Source organism: the organism of the source record quoted next, unplaced genomic scaffold, assembly GCF_019419815.1.
Source record: "Pyrus x bretschneideri cultivar Hongxiangsu unplaced genomic scaffold, Pyrus_bretschneideri_v1 Contig85, whole genome shotgun sequence".
NCBI lineage: Eukaryota > Viridiplantae > Streptophyta > Magnoliopsida > Rosales > Rosaceae > Pyrus > Pyrus x bretschneideri.
The window spans coordinates 128,617-151,064 of NW_025999826.1; the positions used below are offsets into that span (position 1 = coordinate 128,617).

The 22,448-nt window shown below is 34.4% G+C and overlaps 1 long non-coding RNA gene across 1 annotated transcript; it reads right to left on the minus strand.

Moving 5' to 3' along the window:
* Positions 1 to 17,334: 17,334 nt before the first annotated feature.
* Positions 17,335 to 22,216, minus strand: LOC125473386. Its single transcript, XR_007255284.1, has 3 exons — positions 21,640 to 22,216; positions 19,560 to 19,590; positions 17,335 to 17,741 (listed from the first exon to the last, which is right to left on the minus strand). It is a non-coding gene; the product is annotated as an uncharacterized LOC125473386 (long non-coding RNA).
* Positions 22,217 to 22,448: the final 232 nt, after the last annotated feature.

The following is a 22,448-nucleotide window of genomic DNA, read 5'->3' on the forward strand; positions in this document are numbered from 1 at the left end:
ACCACAACAATTAGGTCTCAAAGGCATAATTAGAATAACAAAATTCACATAAAAACACAAAGTCGGCTCCCTAGCCATGCGCCGCCTTACTAGTCGCCGCGGGTGGCGGTCGGCCGTCCCGGTTCGCTGGAAAACTCAACTATTTTTAAAAATTCTCAAAATTTACAAAAATGAAGATCTCAAAGTGTAAAGCAAACTTTATACCTACGGCCAAGGCCAATTTGGCAGGAAAACACCTTGAACTGGCCACGAACCGCCGAAAACCCTTGTTTTTGGGTGTTCTTGATTCGTCTCCAAAACAACTCTGATGCCCCAACCAATGAATGGGCTTTGTTCCAGAGCTCAAGGGGAGTCGATTAACGGTGGTGGTGGGTGGTGAGACTTGCCGGAACGGCGAAATCGTCGTCAAAACTCCATGGGTCACCCGCACGGTTTTACACAGTTTTGGACCTAAAAACCCTCAAATTTGGGTGGGAATGGAAGATGGGAGATGGTAGAAGAGATTGTAGGTGATGGATAGTTGAATTTTGCCTAAAAAAATGGTGGAAGTGGTCGGAAACCACTTTGGGTTGGCGTTGGTAAATGGGTTCACAGGAATGGAGGGGAAAAAATCCCTTTTTCCCCCATTGGTCCTTCCTTTTTTTTTTTATTACTTCTAATTGGTCCCCTTAAACTTTCACATAATTGGGTTGGTCCTCACCTTTCCTTGGTCACCATTTCCACGGGGAGTTTTAAAGAAAATTAAAATCTGTAGTTTAGAGATCTATCCAAATATGTCGAGAAACATAACAAGATATACGAGAATCACATGCGTCCTCGAAAAATCACGCTTTGCCCCTAGGATATTCCCTTAATTTCAAGTAATAAAATTATAAAAATCATACTTTTTAGGGACGGGCTGTCACACTACCCCTAACCCTAATCCCCCAAATTATATTCTCTAATTAAACTCCCCCTAATTAAAAACTACCCCTAATTTCAATTGAACCCTAATTACCATTCCTTAAATTGGAAAATTCCCCTATCCCTAATCTAATACGTGCCTACCCCTAACCCTAATCCCCCAAATTACATTTTCTAATTAAATTTACCCTAATTAAAAACTACCCCTAATTACAAATTAGTCCTAATTTCAATTGAGCCCTAATTATATACCATTTCCCTAAATTAGAAAATTTCCTTATCCCTAATCTAATCTGTGCCCAACCCTAACCTTAATCCCCCAAATTACATTCTCTAATTAAATTCCCCCTAATTACAAATTTGCTCTATTTTTCAATTGAGCCTTAATTATAAAATTAACCCTAATTATATACCATTCTCCTAAATTAGAAAATTCCCCTATCCCTAATCTAATCCGTGCCTACCCCTAACTCTAATCCCCCAAATTACATTTTCTAATTAAATTCCCCTTATTTAAAAACTACCCCTAATTACAAATTAGCCCTAATTTCAATGAGCCCTAATTATAAAATTAACCCTAATTATATACCATTCCCCTAAATTAGAAAATTCCCCTATCCCTAATCTAATCCGTGCCTATCCCTAACCCTAATCCCCCAAATTACATTCTCTAATTCAATTTCCCCTAATTAAAAACTACTCCTAATTACAAATTAAGGCCAAATTATAAAATTCCCCAAATCTGGAAACCCCAATGTCAAACCCTATTCCCATATTCTAAACCCTAATCCTTAGATCGAAATCTTAATCGGCAAACCCTAATTCCCAAATCAAAATCCTAATTGGCAAACCCTAATCCCCTAATCTGATAAGCCTAAATGATTAAAAATTTATAAAAAAATAAAAAAGAAGAAGAAGAAAGAAAAGCAAGATATCTAAGAATGGAGGACGGAGGCTGGACTGACGAACGGTGAGAGAAGGAAGGACGCACATCGTGGGTTGCATGGGAGAGAGACAAGGAGACTGCGCTTAAGTAAGGGAGAGTAGGGGTGGGTTTGAAAAACCAAAAACCAAACCGAGACCAAAAAAACGAAACAGAATCGAATCTGGTTGGTTAGGTTTCTATTTTTGAGGTTCAAAAACCGAACCGATATATGAAAATCATATATAAATACTCAAAACCTGGTGGTGTGAAGATTCAAACCCCTTCCTTCCAAGTAAAGGATAGTTGCTTCAAGCCAACTTGACTGTAGGCTTTGGGTTGCTATAATTGTATGAGTAAGTTATTTATAGGTATTCTAATCTTTGATGCTTTATAAAATTTCTTAAGTTTACAAACCCTAGCCGTCACTCCCATTTCAGTTTTCACCTCTTGGAATCTTGGTTTGTAACGAAGCATCCTAGATATTTTTTTTCCATCCGACATTTGGCTCCAGTTGTTGGTAAAATTCTAACAAAGTTTCTACACACTACCTTATGTTTTTCCATTCCAGATTCATGTAGCTTCAAAACAGGATAAGTTTAGGGACTCATCTGAAGGTAATTCAAGTTTTAGAATATCTGATATTCTCGTTGTTGCATTTGGCTTTTGTGCTCATCTTAAGGGGAAAACCCTGGCTACAGTTCAGTTTTGCTTATCCTGCTTGCAGCTATATTTAATTTTAATTCTTCTTATGCTTAAAATATTTTAACTGAGTAAGTTAACTTAATATTTTAACTGAAAAAAGATTAAAATTAATTAATTAATTAATTCAAAAATGAAAAAAACCAAAACCAAACAAGAAAAAATTGAACCAAAAAAAATTAAAAAAAAATGAACCAAACCGAAATTTCAGTTCGGTTTCGATTTTGGCAAAAAATCAAACCGTTTTGAGCCGAACCCAGCCCTAAGGGAGAGAGCAAGTGAGCAAGGAGGAGGGTGCGTGGGAGAGAGGAGGACGATGGCTAGGAGGGAGGGAGGGTGCGCCTGAGAGAGGGAGAGAGAGAGGGAGTGCACCCGGTGAGAGAAATAACAAAGTGAGGGGAGAGGAAGACGGTTGTCTGAAATAATTAAAACAAACACCTTTGCGTGACGCACGGTTTGTTGTGCAAATGTCACTCAGTTTTCCACGCGACAACCCTAAAGTCGTCGTGCTTTTTTTTTTAATTTTCGTGGAAATTTAAAATTTTCAAGATAAAATTTAATAGCGCCAAAATATTAGAAATTGCGTGATTGAACATGAAAGTTCGTTGCACAAATAGGCTTCGCACAATGATTTTTTGGTATTCGTCGCACAAGAATGTGTAATAATTTAAAAATTGAATTTATAGGACCCCACATGGTGTCTCTGCGAAAAATTAAAACTTTGCACGACGAATTTATATATTTCATCACACAAGTGTGTGAATTTAAAATAAAATAAAATAAATTTGGCATCTAAATAAATACATATATTTCACTAAAATTATTTTATGATAAATACAATTGCATTTAATTTACAAAACAATTCAAAATTATATTAATTAATCCTCATCCAAACTATAATAACTTTCACTACCATCAATGTCATAGTCTTCAGTGTTTCATTCCTCTTCATCGATAGGTACATCACCCAAGGCCGGCCCTGGTCTAGTGCTAAGAGCAACTTCGCTGAGGCTATAACTCGGTGGACAGGCGACCCAAAAAACCCAATAGCCTCTCTCCCTTGCTCTAGTCTGTGCGGACGATTAGGCTCGAGGAAGGCCCGGTGGATAGGCCAGGCGGGAATCAACAGCCCGAGAGCCTGAGGCCCAGCTAATGCCAGGCTTACGTTAGCCACGATTGCATCAAGCGCGTGCATAACACGCATGCGTGGGGGCGCATCCCCAACAACTTTTCAGGCGGTGGGGCCTGCGATGCAAACGGATGAAAAGTTACAGTTGGTGGCCACGTGGCACGTTCTCGTCCGTTGGATTTCAACAATTACTTTTTTTTAGCTTAATTTTGAAACCTTCAGCAATATCAACCGTTGGATTTGAGATCAACAGTCCATGTTATTCGCCTTAAAAATTTTTTTTTTTAATTCACATAAAAAATTCAGATATGTTACCATTGTGCCATGTGGCACATCTAGAGGGTTGGATTTCAAATTTTTTTTAGGGGAAACTTAATATGAGTCCAATTTTATGAGCCATTATTAGTTATAGTCCAATTTTGTTTTAAATTTTAGGTTAGGTCCAGTGATTTATTATCCACTTAAGCTTATTTGTATTTTCTTGCCAAATTTACCCTCAAATTGACTAATTAAGTAATTATTGTTTTTTTAATTTGTGATTAATGTTAATCTTTTCCTTAATTATAGGATTAGGGATTGAAATCTCTTTTTTTCTTCTCATTTCCCCAACCGTTAATTTCTCTTTTCTTGTTTCAATTCTCTTTTCTTGTTTCTCCCTCACAATATCTTTCTCTTCCTGTGTTATTTTACCGAGTAATCTTCTTCCATAACATTCCTTTTCTCCTCCTCTTCCATAAGAATGATCAATATACATTTGATTGGTTAAAAAAAAAAAAATTGCATTAGTGTTTTGGATTCTTCGTCTTTTTTTTTTTTTTTTTTTTTAATTTTGAAGTTCTATCGAATTAGCATTTTCTCTAGTGTTTCCTCCCTCAATATCATTTTTCTTCCCCAATTTTTTTTTTTTTGGTTTTATCTATCTATATCACTTATCCTTTTTTTTTTTTTTTTATATTATAATGTACATGTATCATGAATAATTGTATTTATCTACTTATATATATATATATATATATTTTGTTGATAATTTAAGATTAATTGTGCTTATCTACCTGTACCATAGGATTTTTTTTTATAATACTCTACCTGTATTAGAGATTAATTGCATATGTATCATATGTTTTTTTGTTTGTAAATTAAGTACATGCATTGCAGATTGATTGCATTGCCTACCTGCATCACAGATTTGTTGCATTATCTACCTACACCATAGTTTAATTAGATATTATTTAAATATATCTTCATGGCATATTTTGTATTTAAGTACCTATATCATAGGTTTTTTATTTTTGTAATCTACTTTTATCAAGAATGTATATCACAGTAGATTTTTGTTGTTGATAAACTGCCATGAATTTTAATTTTTTTCTTTGGATATTGAATAGATTAAAGGCTTTAATGATTCAAAATTTGGATAAATCAAGAAATTTAAATATATTTTTATTTAGAGTATAAAAGGGTAAAATAGACATAAAAAAAAATCAGTTGAATTTAAACTGGTGAGGCACATGGAATTGGATTCCAATTGGAAAGTAGCTCAATTTTTTGGACTCGGATCTAAATGCCCCTTTTTTTTAATCCAATGGTAGAAATTAATTAAGTTAATAAAAAACTAAAAAATTAATAAAAAAATATGAAAAAAAATTTAAAAATTTAAAAAAAAATTGATTTTACTTTTCTATAAATAGCTTCTCATTATCTTCTACCTTACACCACAATTTCATATTTTCTCAAATGCTTTCAACCACATTCTAATCTTTCTCTCAAAGTTTCAATCCAATTGGTTTCCAACAAAATGACAAATGATGCACGTATAAATTGGACACTTATTGAAGATGTTACGTTGTGTTCTTGTTAGGTTGAAGTTACTTATGATCCAATTACAGGTAATGAGATGTAGTTGCGAGAAAAGTGGAATCTTATTCATACCCTTTTTCTTGAGAAAATTGATGGGAAAAGAATGAAAGAATTGATGTCCAATCGTTGACGAATGCTCAACCAATCGTTTAGTCTTTGGAGAGATGCCTTAGCACAAGCAAGTAGTAATCTTTGAAGTGGGGAAAATTTAGTGGATCAAGTAACAATATATTATTTATTTGTTTGTACTATACCTAAATTTACATTAGCTACTTTCATTATAATTATTTCTTCTCCCGCATTGTGTAGACACTTTAAGCACAAGCTTGGTATGATGCCAAAACCAAAAACAAAAATAAATCATTCACTTGATGGGAATGTTGGAATATTGTCAAAGATTGTCCTAAATTCAGAGTTGTGCATGTTGGTCTAGAAGTTGTCATGAACAGAAACCTTATACACTCTACGCACGATCATGCCTCGCATGTTCATGAAACCGACACAGAAAAAGTGCCAAAAACCCCCCTGAACAAGGGTTGAGGTCGACCGGTTATCCAATTAGGCCTCAAGGTAAGAAGGCTTCAAAGAGAAAAGGGAGTTCTTCCAAGAATGATTATGCAAAATATATGGAAGAACTTGCTCGCCAAGGTGAATTGACTTTGGTGCGGGAAATGGCCAAATTTGAGGCTGATAAGGCTAGAAAGGAGGTAAAACCTGCAGTTATTGAGACATTATTTCAAGCTAATGAGAGAAAAAGAGAGCTACTTAGGCAAGAAAGGGAAGACCTTAAAGAAGAAAGAAGTTCTCGACAAGATGGTGACATTATGAAGGAGCCTGTAGAGGTGATGCGATGTCTTCGAATTCTAAATATTTTTGGAATTTAGAGAAAACGGACGTATTGCGAAAGAGGCGTGCAAGAGAAACGGGAGCAAAAGGAGATGATCCTAGCACCACAAATTGGTTAGGTGATGATTTTCCATTCATCAGGGACTAGGGAATTTGTTTTTAATCAGAGCCTATAATTTTCCAATCACTTTGGGTTATAATTTCTTATTTATTGAATAGAGTATTTTATGTTGTTTCCAATTTATTGAATTTAGTACTTTATTTAAACTAAGTGTAAGATCTCACACCGCTCAGGGGTGAGGATCATCTAAGCTTTATATGTATATTTTCATCTTTACCTAACACGAGGCATTTTGGGAGCTCACTGGCTTCGGATTCCGTAGGAACTCTGAAGTTAAGCGAGTAAGGGGCGAAAGCATTCTCAGGATGGGTGACCCACTAGGAAATTCTTGTGGGAGTTCTCACAAACAAAACCATGAGGGCGTGGTAGGGGCCCAAAGCAGACAATATCGTGCTACGGTAGAGTCGAGCCCGGGATGTGGTGGAGGCCCAAGCGGGGATGTGACAAATTGGTATAAGAGCCAATCCTTGGTTGGATGTGTGCCGACGAGGAGGTCGGGTCCCTAAGGGGGCCCACTGGGAAGTTCTTATGGGAGTTCCCAAAGACAAAACTGTGAGGGCGTGGTAGGGGCCCAAAGTGGACAATATTATACTACGGTGGAGTCGAGCCCGGGATGTAGTAGTGGCCAGGGCCAGGATGTAACAATTTGGTATCAGAGCCAATCCCCTGGCCGGATGTGTGCCGACGAGGACATCGGGTCCTTAAGGGGGGTGGATTGTAAGATCCCACACCGCCCAAGGGTAAGGATCCTTTAAGCCTTATATGTATATTTTCATCTCTACCTAACACGAGGCCTTTTGGGAGCTCACTAGCTTCGGATTTCGTAGGAACTCCGAAGTTAAGCGAGTAAGGGACGAGAGCATTCCCAGGATGGGTGACCCACTGGGAAGTTCTCATGGGAGTTCCCAGAAACAAAACCGTGAGGGCGTGGTAGGGGCCCAAAACGGACAATATCGTGCTACGGTAGAGTCGAGTCCGGGATGTGGTAGGGGTCCGGGGGGGATGTGACACTAAGAGTATGTTTATTTAATTTGGTAATTTATTTAAACTAAGAGAATCTTTATTCAAAGGACATAAACACACCAAATAAAATTAATTAAACATACCAAATAATATTACAAACACACCAAACAAATAAAAACTCACTAAATGAACTTAAAAAACACACCAAATAAAATTCAATAAACACACCAAATAAAAACAAACGCACTACATGAACTTAAGTTTCTTGAGCTTGTTTCATTCCCACCGGTGCTCTATCAAGTCAATTTGTTGGGCATTGTGCATATATGGGTCCTGAAGTGAAGTATATCATTAAATGAGCCTTTCATTGTAACGTTCATCCCTTTGTAATGGCTCGTATTGCACGGATTCTTCGGTGGTGTCATGAGCACAATATATTTGTATTCTGGAATTGTTCATCGTGTCTAGCTCATATTCATCAATAACATCATAATCGTACTCATCTTCCAATTCGATTGTGGAGCAAAACCTGATCAGGGACTCAAGAATGGTTGATTTCTCCATCCTCGCTATCGCATCCACTTGGTCTGCAGATGCTCCATATACAAGCATCTGTAGGGCAGTAGTAATTTTTTGCTCAGGAATGAGACCTACACCAAAAGCATCATTTTTTTGCACAAAGTAAGAATCATGGTTGCAAACAGCAATCATGATTTTGTTGAACAAATGTCTTTCCATTCTAAAACGACGTCTAAAGTACGTATCAGGGAATGCACTGTTACGGAAAAAATAATCGTCCAAGAGATCTATACCTTATTTTTGCCTGCTTCTATCAATATTTGCGGAACAACTAAGCCTGGAGATTTGAGCCACATCTTAGATGACTCAACGGGAATGTGAGGCCCTTTAACTTCTTGCTTCGTCATCGCTCCTTCTATGCTCCTCATCCTCTTCCATCTCATTTTCGCCAGCCTGGAGATTGAATATTTCTTCCCCTTACTTAAACAATTATTTCTCTTGCTCATCGATTTCCCACAACATCCTTGAAGAAGACATTGTAAGAAGGAAGCAGAAATTATGAATAATGATAGAGATTTTGATTTGGTGTGATATTTCTTAAGATGGATGGTCGGCTATATGGAGGAAAAAGAAAGGATTAGGTTGTAGATAATGTCACATGGCATGCCGTCATTCGTTAAAAATTTGATCGAAATCTATCCTTAAAGATTGTAAACAAATTGCGACACGTGGCGCGATGTGATTAGTTAAAAATCTTATCGAAAATCTATCCTCAACGATTCTGAAAAGGTAATGACTCGTACGGCATTGGATAAAAATCTTATCGAAATTTATCACCAAAAATTATCTTTTCGGATAAGGACACGTGGCGTAACGAGAACAATTAAAAATCTTATCCGAAATTACAAATCAAATTATTTTGTATTATTTTATAAAATAAAAAATACTAATATTTTATTGTCTATTACCATGGCTATTCAATTTAGGGATCGAAATGCAAAAGACAGTTACTGTTCATTAAAAACAGTTACTGTTCACTAGAGGGATTCAATAGTAAGTTGCCCTAGGAGGCCTTTGATACGCTGGAGTTGCTCTAACAAGGCCTTTGTCTAGGGCCCAAAACTGAGAGGGGAACCAAATTCTTTTACACATATATTATATATAGGTATGAAAAAAAAAAAATAATTGAAAACTTTGAGTTTTGACGATAAAGACAAATAAAGGGTAAAATGAATAGTATCAGGATTGACTTTTAAATGTAAAAATGTGATTTTTCGTTAAAATGAACATTAGCGGAAGTTTTTAATTAAAATTTCAAAAAAAAATTTGACACTCTACGCCTTCTGTTCGTCAATTTCGTCTTCAACGACTCCTAAATTCTTCAGCCTTCAATTTGCCTTCCAACTTCCAACGACCAAGTTTCACGCCTTAATTGATTAAAGGGATTATGATTCATGAATCGGTTCTTCAAGGAGCAACGACTATATATTGCAAAACCCACAAGGGGCCGCAACCCAGAATTTCGAAGCAATTTCCCAAATTCCCAACTGCCTTCGACTATTCGTCCTCGCAAATTTTTCGTGTCGCAGGCTCTCAGTCTCTCTCAGTCACAGACAGGCAGTACCGGAGGCTGCACACTGACACAGTTTTCCAGTCGACTATCAGCACGCTTCCAGTCTACCAGTCGTCTCCACTTCTGATTCTTTGTAAATCAGTCCACGGCCCCAGATTTGTTCAATCCTTTTTTTATTCAAATTTGTTCAATCCTTTTTTTATTCAATTTTTTTTAACTTAATTTTAATTTTTACAAATCAGTTTTAATTTTGTATTCACAAATTACTCAATCAATTTTAATTTCATATCAGGTCCCAAAAACATAAATGTGTCGTATTAAGACTGCCATGGCGATTAGGTAAATTTAATAATATATGTTGAAATTTCAATTCATTTTTTTATAATATATGTTTGAATGATCTGTTAGTATCTTTATAATATATAACATATGTAGGGATGATAATTTGAAATTGAAAATTATTGAAGCCATATCATTTAGGAAATAACTTTACGGTGATAAAGGAAAAAATTATTAAAGCTACACTTCAAAAAATGCAAGAAGATGATTTCTTAAAAGTGGAAATTTCAAAGAGTTTTGCTTGGTGTGGTTGTATATGATTTTGTTTTTGATCGTCGAGTTTAGGTACTATGTCCCTTATGTTTATTTCAAGTAATATAATATAGACGTGAGGGCCTAGCCCCTCCCAGCTTCGACTGGGTTCTAACTCTATCTAAATATATTTTTTTAATATATGGTCGCTATTGAAAAAGGGCGCATTTTGACCGATCGCCCTGGGCACCAAAAAACTCAGGACCGGCCCTGAGGTCACTGTCGTCCACTACTACAATATTAGTTTTAGGTGTCAGATGATGATGACGGTTTAATAAGCCATTATGTCGGATAAAAAATATCCAATACATCATTCAGTTAGTGTCGGATAACAACGAAATCTTGTCGGTTATATCCGACATAAATTCCTAGCGGATATTTAGCGTCGGATGCAACCGTCATAAAATTATTATAACCGCCAATATTTTTGAATTTTAAAAAAAATATTTTTAACATATTTTGTCGGTTTTTAAGTTAATGATGGCGGTTATAACCGACAGAAATTGACTATTTTATTATTTTAGTTTCTAGCGGTTATTATTTTAGTATTCTGGCGGTTATAACTAATAGAAATTGACTATTTTATTATTTTAGTTTCTAGCGGTTCTTATTTTAGTATTCTGGCGGTTATAATCGATAGAAATTGACTATTTTATTATTTTAAAGTGTTATATTCATTAAAAATAAGTAAATAAACACATAGTTTAAATTTTTTTTTTTTTTACTCATGGTCCTGTCGGATATAACCGACATGAACAAAGCAAAATTTTGGACGGTCGCCAGAATATTATGCTCACGGAATAATTTTTTATTTTTTGTTATAATATGAGCACTTGTCTTCGCACATAACACTTCAAAAGCACATTCACCAGTTTCAAGATTAGAAACTACTAGTTTGAAAATGATACAAATAAATGGATGAGATCTGCTCTTTTATCAAATCTTGTGTCACTTGAATGAGATCAGCCATGTTCATATAAATGAAAGAGATGAGAAACTGATTGATGAAGTTAACTAATATTAATTCAAAAAGACTAAGAAAATGTCAGAACATGAGCTAGCTAGTGATTAAATTCTTATTAATAGTAATAGGAAAGCAGGTTTTACGTATGCGATCTCGGAGTGTGTACAAACAAGTTTAACGGTTAGATCATTGAAAAAAGTTTTCATAAAATGTGTATTGCGTCAAAACGGTAGATTAAATAAACACTTAAGAGTTAATGTTATACTTCCATTAAGTATAAAATAAGATTTTGTGGTATCCACTAGTGTAAATAATTTAAATTGAAGATTAAATTTGTTCATTGCATTCTTATATGGTCGAGGAGTGTAGTCATTAAAATCGGAACTAAAATAACTGTTAAATTGTGATTTTTCGTTTATAACTGTCGAAAACTTTTGTTCCGTTACGTAATTTCTGAATGTTTGTTTTTTACGACTTTTTACGTATGCAATTTCGAAGTGTGTACAGATAAGTTTGACGGTTGGATTGTTGAAAAATGTTTCATATAATGCATATCGCGTCAAAACGGTAGATTAAACAAACACTTAGAGTTAATATTATACTTCCATTAAGTATAAAATAAGATTTTGTGGTATCCACTAGTGTAAATATTTTAAATTGAAGATCGAATTTATTCAGTGCATTCTTATAGGGTCGAGGAGTGTAGTTGTAAAAAATCATCAAAATTGGAGCTAAAATAACCGTTAAATTACAATTTTTCATTTATAATTGTCGAAAACTTTTGTTCTGTTACCTAATCTCTGAATGTTTGTTTTTTTGTGATTTTTTACGTATGCGATCTTAGAGTGTGTACAAACAAGTTTGATGGATAGATCATTGAAAAAGTTTCATAGAATGTGTATCGAGTCAAAAGGGTAGATTAAATAAATACTTAAAGAGTTAATGTTATACTTCCATAAGTATAAAATAAGATTTTGTGGTATCCTCTAGTGTAAGTATTTTAAATTGAAGATCAAACTTATTCATTGCATTCTTATAGGGTCGAGGAGTGTAGCTGTAAAAAAATCATTAAAATCGAAGCTAAAATAACCGTTAAATTGTGATTTTTCGTTTATAACCGTTGAAAATTTTTATTTCGTTGTGTAATCTCTGAATGTTTGTTTTTTACAATTTTTTACATATGCAATCTCGGAGTGTGTACAAATAACTTTGACGGTTGGATCATTGAAAAAAGTTTCGTAGAATGCATATCACGTCAAAACGGTAGATTAAACAAATACTTAAGAGTTAATATTATACTTTCATTAAGTATAAAAGAAGATTTTGTGGTATCCACTAGTGTAAATATTTTAAATTGAAGATCGAATTCAGTCATTGCATTCTTATAGGGTCGAGAAGTGTAGCTGTAAAAAAAATCATCAAAACCGGAGCTAAAATAATCATTAAATTGTGATTTTTCGTTGATAACCATTGAAAACTTTTGTTCCATTACCTAATCTCTGATTTTTTTTTTTTTTGTTTGATTTTTTACGTATGCGATCTTGTAGTATCTACAAACAAGTTTTACGGTTAGATCATTGAAACTAGTTTCGTAGAATGCATATCTCCGTTAAATTTGCCTAAATTTTGAAGTGGGAAAAGTAATTTGTGCTAAATTTTTATTTATGTTTTTCAAGTATTGATTAGACAATATTTAGTTTGTGTGATGACATTTTCATTGCACAATTATCTTTTTGTTTCTTTATTGCATATTTTACATGGGTTATTATCTATTAAACCAAACAATTATTTATTTAATTTTAAAAATGTATTCTATTTAAATACATATTATTTATTTATTTATTAAACCAAACAATTATTATTTTATTTTTTAAAATCGTAACAAAATTTTGGGAGGGAGTTTTGCCGCCATTTTGTTTTTGTCGGTTATAACCGATAGTAATGAAAATTTTCTGTCGGTTTATATTTTAAAAAATGTTACTGTCAGTTTTAACCTATAGTAATGAAAATTTTCCAAAATAAAACCCCTACATCTCTTCCTTGCACCGGTGCCTTCTCTCTTCCCCCTTCTTTCCCCCTTTTCTCTTCTCCTCATTTCCTTTTCCTTCTATTTTCTCCTCATTTACTTCCAATTCAACACTTGCACTCTCCACCCTTTGCAGTTTCTGCGTCTTATTGCTCTGAAGTATTCTCAACCTCGATTTGTCATCGTGCAGAAGACTTCGTGTAATTTGACCGCAGAAGAGCTCTGGAACTCAAGTGGCCAGCGCAACAATTACTACAACTATTTTTCTAGGGTTTTGGATTACTTTCAATTTTGGGATTTTTTGTGCTTTATGTAGTTCAATTTTGTCGAATTAGTTGTTGTGCAAGATTAGGGTTTTAATTCAATTTTTTCCAATTTTCACTTCTTGTATAAAAATTGAACACTGGAACTTACCCAGGAAGTTAGAAGAAGACACTACGGAATTAAATTGGACAACGATCATCTTAGATGCTCTAGAATCATCAACTACAACTTCCAAAGCATTCAACTCCTCAACAAAATGTGTAATTGCATCCCCATAATATAGTGCATCTATGGCAGGAACCTAGAGAACAATGAACAAAGAACCCCATTGGGAACCAAGAAAAGCCGTTTCTGAAGGGCTTTTAAAACCCAAATTTGTGTTCATCCAAGGTTGATATTTAATCCTGTTAATTATTTAGCCAACTTGAAAGGGAAAGAAATGATTCAGAAAGTGGTTTATATTTTTTTTATTATTAATATATTTTCTGTCGGTTTTATCCGACAAGAATGTTTTTATTTATTCATTATTAATAAATTCTCTTTTAGTTATATCTGACACAAGTTCTGTCGGTTTTAGCCGACAGAGAATGCTCTTATTCATTCATTATTAACATATTCTCTGTCGGTTATATCCGACACAAGTTCTGTCGGTTTTAGAGTATTTTTTGTCAGAAAATTCATTTCCTGACGCTAGCTATTCTGTTGCTTATTATATCCGTTACTGTAACCATTTTCTATTGGATTTTGCTTACTCGACAGTAATATACGTTTCTTGTTGGTTATCATAGCGACACTAATAAATGGTTTTGTAGTAGTGGTCATTTGCATCCTTTGATGGATCATATCGGGGAAGATCACCGAGGTCAATTGAAATTGAGTCAATCAGTATTTCGATACCAGTAACGCCCGGTATCTGAAATGGTTCTTGGATAAGATTATTATCCCTTACTGTTTCCCCACCAATTTCTATTGAAGACTTAAGACATTGGTCCGCGACATTGATGTTGTCCCCATCAGAACTAGGATCTCAATCCGGTATAGCATACACGTTTCAATGCTCAATCCTTTGAACAACTTTCCAACCCCTTCTGACCTTAAGGTCATCTACGTAAAAATACTTGTTTTGCCATACTTGCCAAAATATAAGGGTCGTCATCGTACCAAGTTTTGGTAGTGTTGACTGAGAGTAAGCCATGGTCCCTTTTAACGTGCCTATGTGGGTTTGTATCAAACCATCGACTATTTAAAAACAATAACTTGGTAATGGTCTTTGTACAACACTTGTACAACACTGGATAGTTTATCATAAAGCTCCATGTTTGTACCTTCGCCACCACTTGGGAAATAGACACCGCATGTTTTGCGTACACAACTTGTCATCACACTCAGCCCCCAAAAACTTGACTCTGTTAACATGGCAAATGGAGTACAATTATGCCCGAATAGGACTGAATGCCAAGTTATATAACTCTTTAGTGTAAGCGGGTGAATTTGATGCTTTTAACTGATTTACCTGACATGATAGCAAAAAATAGCTTCTTGTTTTAGCCACTTCGAATATATTGATGAAATTACTATAACATGTTCAATACAAAAGCAAAAAACTTCATATTCGAGAAACCAACGAGGAAAGAATTCATGGTGCTTCTTCGCATATAGATGTGAAGGATACTCCCGCATCATCATTTGTTCATGCTCATCTAGGTAAATCATTGTCTCTTCACAATTGTCAGTATGAACCAATGCGCAACCTCCATGTCCTTTTGGTAAATGCCTCCCCTTGAACAAGCTCACCAAAAGGTCGTGCGACTTGGGCAAAAAAAGAAAATTTCTCTTTTGCACACCCCTGTCATTATTGCACTGAGGACATTTAAAAGCCGTCAGAACGTCTTTTAGATACATTCCACAAAATGTAAGGGACTCGTTTGCGACCCAAGCCTTTACAATGGATCATTCAAGCTTGGCCCTTGTTCATACACTCTTTTTTGGTCTCCAGAAGCCTGAAAAAATACAAACACCGTTAACAAATAAATTAGATAAACACGTTGTATGACGATGAATAAACATTTGAATAACGAGTTTATACCTTTCTGTTGGATACATCCATCGATAGTTAACTGGTCCAGCAAGCAATGCCTCCTCCTGCAAGTGAACCATAACATGGATCATACTTGTGAAGAAAGTTGGAGAAAATATTTGTTCGAACTTGCAGAGGACTTAGACAATGTCGTGGTGCAACTAATTAATGTCTGATTTTCAGAACAAACGCTAACCAAACGTTTTACAGTGTTTTTGCGTGATGAAACCTCGTCCCTCAAAGGTTTTAGCAACAATTATTTTGTTGCGTAAATCCTCGCGTGACGATCAGAAATATTTATTTTATTCCGTCTTGAAAATAGTTTCTCAAAATACTAATGTCAATATTATATTATTTTGGAAATATGTTCTCGAGACGAAACAAAATAAATACGGTCCATATAAATTTATTCTTCCAAATTAATAATAGTTCAGTGTCATTATTTAATAAACCATAAATAGACTAATAAAAAAAACTATTCTAATCATCTACTGGTCCAGCAACTCCATGTCGCTCTGTGTCACATTCAACATCAAACTTCAACTCCTGGAAATGATAATTGAACACAACGTCAATACACTTTAACATATTTGCGTCACTTTTGTCAATGTCCCAATCAGGCTGATATGCAAAAATAAATAAATTATACATATCACTATTATATTTTATCTAAAGAACTAAATTATTATTTAACTAATTAATAATTTACACGTACTACTAACACATCGATCATGACCGTCTTTATCTCCATGGGGACATCTCTCCAAGACTCCCAATTCACTCTGCATCTATCACGCATCGCCCCTAAATTTCTACCAACAAAATAAAAACTTATATTAGTCTACTTAAATATTTAATTAATTTACACAACCAACAAAATTTAGTACGTATTACCTTTCTCAGAATCCTCACCTTGAACTCTCTTTGACGAAGGACCACCAGAGTTTGCCATCGCGTACAAAAAAAATTGGAATAATGATTCGGTGAAGGTAATGAGTTTTCAGATTGAATTGTGTTGAAACTGAGCAAAATTGTCAATTTAAAGAAATTCTGGCTTTTTTGCGCGATGAAACCTTCGTCGCTCAAAACCATGGAGTAAATACCACATTCAACACTTTGACTAAACAACTGACAGTCTAGTAAATGCGTGAACCTTTGTGTGATGAAATATTGGTCCTGCAAAGTAACACACACCGTATCTATTTTTGGTGCCAAAATACAGGCATCCACACGTTTTTCTGCAAACCTTTGCGCGACGAAGGGTTTTTTTTATCGTGCAAAGTGGTTTTACGCGAAGAAAGATTGCATCACGCAAGTTGTTTGTCCCATTAAATTATTTCTGATGAAGTTGCACGCGATGAAATTGTATATTTGTCATGCTAACCTATTTTTCGCGACGAGTTTCCTTTCATCGCATAAAGTTTGGTCACGCAAATAGTTTTTTCTACTAGTGTCATCACTTCTTGTACATGCACAATTTTGGATTCGATTGAATTTTAACACGTATTTGTTTAATAACGAAAATTCTTGGCTCCCTTGTGAAAATTTTCTTAAGCTAGATAATACTATGAAAAATACAGGGTCAAGTTTCTTTATGTATGAAGATTTAAGTCTTTAAACTTGCCCACCAGTGAAAATTTTATGGGTCCAGCATTGCAACCCAGATGGCACCGTAGAACGCTTTCATTCTGTAGAACTTTGCACATCAAAACTTAAAGCAACTATTCATACATACTGACTTAGCAACAATAATTGATAAGCATGCATAGATTGATTAATTGATTTTTATTGAACTTCAGTAAATACTAGCAGGAATGCCCGTGCTTTGCTACGGGTTTTCAGACCATGAATAATATTCATAGAAAATTAACTGAAAATGATACAACAATACAATTGCATTTATAAATGTAGCAAGTCTGAGAACGCATGTTTTACATGAGTAACGCTCACAAAAACACACATTTACACAATTATCTCCAAATGAAATAAAAAACAAGAGATGGATGAATTGATCCATAAAATAAGCAATTTAATTTACATTGCTTACTCTATTAAGCCGACATCGAGAGTCAATATACAACAAACACCATAAAAAATTTGAGGATATAGCAAAATTTGACGGCTGATTGTCTGATTGACAGCGAAGAAAATTCCAAAAAGAAAGGGTGACCCCTTAAAATCCAAGCATGCTTAAAAATTTTAACAAAATAATTACAAAATCGCTATAAATAAATATACCTGAAAAAGCCAAAGTTCCAAGTGTTCCTTCCGAGTATCCAAATTTCTAAAATTCACAAACATAGCAAATCTGTTACCACTAACCCTGTAACAACAACAAACCTCAAAAATTTCCCTAAACAGTAAAGGCCACAAACTAAAAAAAACCAAAAACAACTACAAAATAAGGAGCAAAATAGCTGTCTAATCTCAACAACTACAATCTGATATTAAAAAAGTTTTTGCAAGAGACGATGCATTCTCTAGGCAACATCTCATCATGTGAATAATAAAAAGAATCAATATATCAATCAATCATATTTATCAAAGTACATGATGCAAAAACCTAGTTTGGTTGGATCAATGATACCAAGAAAAGAGTAAATCAGTATTTAGTAGTTGGAAAAACCTACTCCGAAGACAATTATTCAAAGTCCTAAATTAAAATAGCATGTAGAAGCACTATAAACTCAAATTACAAAAAGCATCATCGTGATCAATTGTTTGGTTGTGATAACTATCTATTTTTGAAGCACAAATTAAGACATGATGGGCAAGCACAATTAGAACCTCCAGGCAAACTTGAATTCAGGAGACAGTTTCTGATATTAAATTACATTAGAGGGTATGCGAAAGTTGGACTGTGGTTTATTTGGTTCTACTTTTGAATTTCCTCTTCATTAAACAGTTTGCTTACCTGCTTTAGATGTCTTTACTTATAAATCTATTTGTTTAGAATGAAGTTAGAAGATGTTCTAGCACCAGAGACTATTAGAAGTTGGAAAGATATGTCGATGCAACGGTTTGAGAACAGTTTGGGAAAATTTGGGTAGGAAATATGCTCGCAAGGAAAACTGACAATGGGTGAGTATCACTCTCAAAGATGTTTTATGTCTAGATTAGTGAATTACCATAATCTTTGCTGGTTGGTTTTCACTCTTGGCCTAATTTAGTGTGTAAATGCTGACTGTATTCCTCTTTTTCCTTCATCCTAGGAAACTCTTACACCTTTACTACATTGTCACCTTTCTAATCTTTGAAGAACGAAGACTTATCTTTGTCCTAAACTTTTCCTAAATCAACCTAAATGTGTCTAAAAGATTTAGACCCGACAATGTAGTTGTATTTCTAGCAATTCTATTTCTCTTTTGCCTTAATCGGACCCGACAATGTAGTTGTATTTCTGGCAATTCTATTTCTCTTTTGCCTTAATCGGACCTCTGGTTTATAGATGCATGATAAAATAATTGAAAAGCCACAGTTTATCACATGGTTTTTTATCCTAGCCATAATAAGACTAATGTGATTTATACCAAGAGACTAATGTGCTTTTTCACATGCTTTTTTGTCACAAAATTGATAGAAATACACAAAAATGATCATCACAAATTTCAAATCCTGCATTAACCGAAATTAAAACAATTATTCAAATTCCTAAAATTAAAACAGCATTTAGAAGCACTATAAACTCAAATTACAAAAAACATCAACAACATGGTGAGAATGAAGATTTATTTTATAGAAAATGAAAAATCTTTCTCAACCAATATGCTAAAAATGTTCACCCCCAGTATATAATAAAAAACATAATGCTAACTTCATCACATCGCACCAACTTTAAACGTATCTCCTTCCAAAATTAAATTAAGAATTCACATGCCACTAATTAAGAAACTGATACTAACTAAAGTTGTATATTGTAAAATGCAACTGCTTTTAGAATTCCTAAGTGATATCAGTTAGCAAGAAACCCATACCAACTCAAGTTGTATAGTGTAAGCTAAAAAGCTTTTACAAAATCATAGAATTCTTAACAGTTTAAACCCTACCAAAAAGTTTATATGAGTTGAAGAACAACTGTACTTAAGTGCAGCAAGATCATAACCTCTTGCAGATTCTCCTCCGCGTCAGAACCACTTGCAGTCCAAATTAAGAAAGATTCAATGCCAGATCAAGAACAAATCAGTAATAATTTAAACTGAAATCCCTAATTATTGTTGCAGAGAGTATTCATACGAAGATTAACTGCATTATTTAATTCGAATGGAATCCAAAAGTAGCATAAATATGAAGGGAAAAAAATTAATAGCAAAAGTCACATTTCAGCAGCAATTAATAGCAGAAATCAAAGTTTAGTGGCAGGGACCAAAACAATTTCAGTAAAAAAGACCAAAAACTGCAATGACTAACATATTTACATACATGTGAAAATCTATTCACAACCACATTTACAATGACTAACATATTTACAATAACTTATATATAGGTGTCCAAGTGTCTATCCGTACTACTGTCTTTCAAATGGATCCCCAATTTCTGAAATCACAGAAAAAACCACCCGAAAAAGTTATGAAAAAAAATGTTCAACTGTGTACAGGTACCAAAGAAAATGTTTTTTTTTTTCTAAGATTTATTGATTTATGCTCGAGAACATGTGAACAATAAGTAGGAGCCACAACTGATTTAGGAATCACCCAAACACTGAATCAGATAACACATCAATAGACGATCCAACATCTTACCACTTCCTTAATTAAAGGTGGAAACATAGGGTACGAAAACATGATTTTCAATTAAAAAAAATAAAGAACACGTTAAGGGCTTGAATTGCAGGTGCACTCTCTCAATTAGTAGCAAGTAATATAGTTATGCTGCTTATAGTTATACTAAAACAACCATCACCTAAAAGGCCACACATTTATGCTTCATTCAAAATAGCCACCATAAAAACTTGCAGTCCAAAAGTCCAATAATTCAAAGCTCATAAAAAAAACTGAAAGTAACTAATTAACCACATCACCTAAAAGGCCACACCTTTATGCTTCATTCAAAATAGCTACGATAAACAATTTGCAGTCCAAAGCTCCAATAATTCAAAGCTCATAAAAAAACTGAAAGCAACTAATTAACCTTAAAATAAAGCAATTTGTTCCAGCAAAAAAAAAAAGAGAACTCTGAGTAAATACAACTACCCATAAAGATTCTAAAGCAACAAAACCCTAGTTCTCAAACTACAGAACACTAAATTAGACACTAAGTTTTTACCTCTGTTATCTTTCGGAATGCATGGTTAATTCATTTTTATTAATACTCTATTGTGAGTCTGAATGGTAGCTTCTGATAGACTGGTAAATGAATGCAAGGGATTAGGATGAGAGAACTTAGGTAACAGCTTGATATATTGACATTAAATTTTTAATTTTCTTTTAAAGTGTCAATAGTTTAGAGCTCAGCCTCAACCTTTAACAGTCAGTCGATTTGTAACTATATTGAATCGCATCATACTCTCATTTACTTTTTCAAGATGCTCAGAATGCTATGAATGACTTATCTGGTAAGGATGATCTTCTTCCTATTTAAACTTTGTTTTTCGACAACTTCTCAAGAACTAAATCATTACCAAGATTCAGTTTAATTAGTTTTCTCATCATATCCAAATTATATGCAGTTTATATAATAACACAATCATCTTCAAAGACCATTTCAAAACCAATATAACTTTAGTCCTAAAATCAAATTCACAAAACACTCACACAGACACATACAACAACTAAATTGCAATTTCAAAACAAAGGTAACTTTTGTTCTTCAAACCAAGAACCACATATGCATACCAAAATGATGACGCTGCGATGGGAGTCCAAACTAAACAGCCAAAAAATAGAGAGAATAAGAGTAAGAATTCGAACAGAGTTCATGTGTTTATATTGTATAAATGACTCTTAGCTTGTTTTGCTTCTTGCAGGCTTATGGGATTCAGGAAAAATGTGTTATTTAGTTCCTCTCGTAGAACTAAAGAGGTGTTTTCTAGAGACCTAGAGTATATGGAATCTCTACCTAGCAATAAAAACAGAGAACATCACATAGGCAACATAAGCTGAATAGATATCCCACATTTCACAACCAAATCATCAAATCAGTTCGAAACATTAAACTATAAGAACTAAAAATAATAATAATAGTACCTTGAACTGAACCCTCAGGTTAGAACCTCCTACTTTGCAACCTGAAACAAACGAAAGAAATTAAAACCCACGAACCCACAATCAGATAAAAACAATTTTCGAGGAAAAACTAAACCAAGATTGGTATACAAAAAACCATTAGATCTATAACCTGGAAAAATAAATAAAAAGCCACACAAAAAAACCCAAAAAAAAAAAAAAGCAACTGACCTTAAAACAGAGAACAAACAGACAGAAAGAGAGATGAATGTCCAAAATGAGAGAAAACAAAAAAAATAAGGGAAATTAACATCTCTGATGAATTCCCCAAAACTTGACCTAACACACTAAAAAAATCGAAAATAATCCACAACAAAAAGGCAGAAACGATGACAATCTAAGCTGACAGTAAAAAAACAAATTAAAAAAAGGAATTTATCTTTGGAAATCCAGTCATGTAGCAGTAGATCCGGACGACCCGTATGGTTTTCTCTGACCATCCCCACTCTCCCACTTCTGAAATCCATCACCCATACCCCTCCTCCTCACTCTCTTTTCATCGCCATCTATCTCGATCTCTGTCTCTCTTTGTCTCTCTCTCTCTTGCTTCCTCTCTTTGTTAGAGCTTCCATCCCCCCAAAACCCTCATTGAAGGACAACAAATAAAAACTTGCACGGCAACCCCCGAATTCGCTCAAAACTGAGAGGACAAAATTGCCCTTCCAACCTAACCCAAATATGATGGATTTCTTGTAAATAAGGTGAAATCAAGGGGTAATCCATCCTAAACCCTGCAGAGAAAATTACCCTTCTAAGTTCCCAAATCTCAT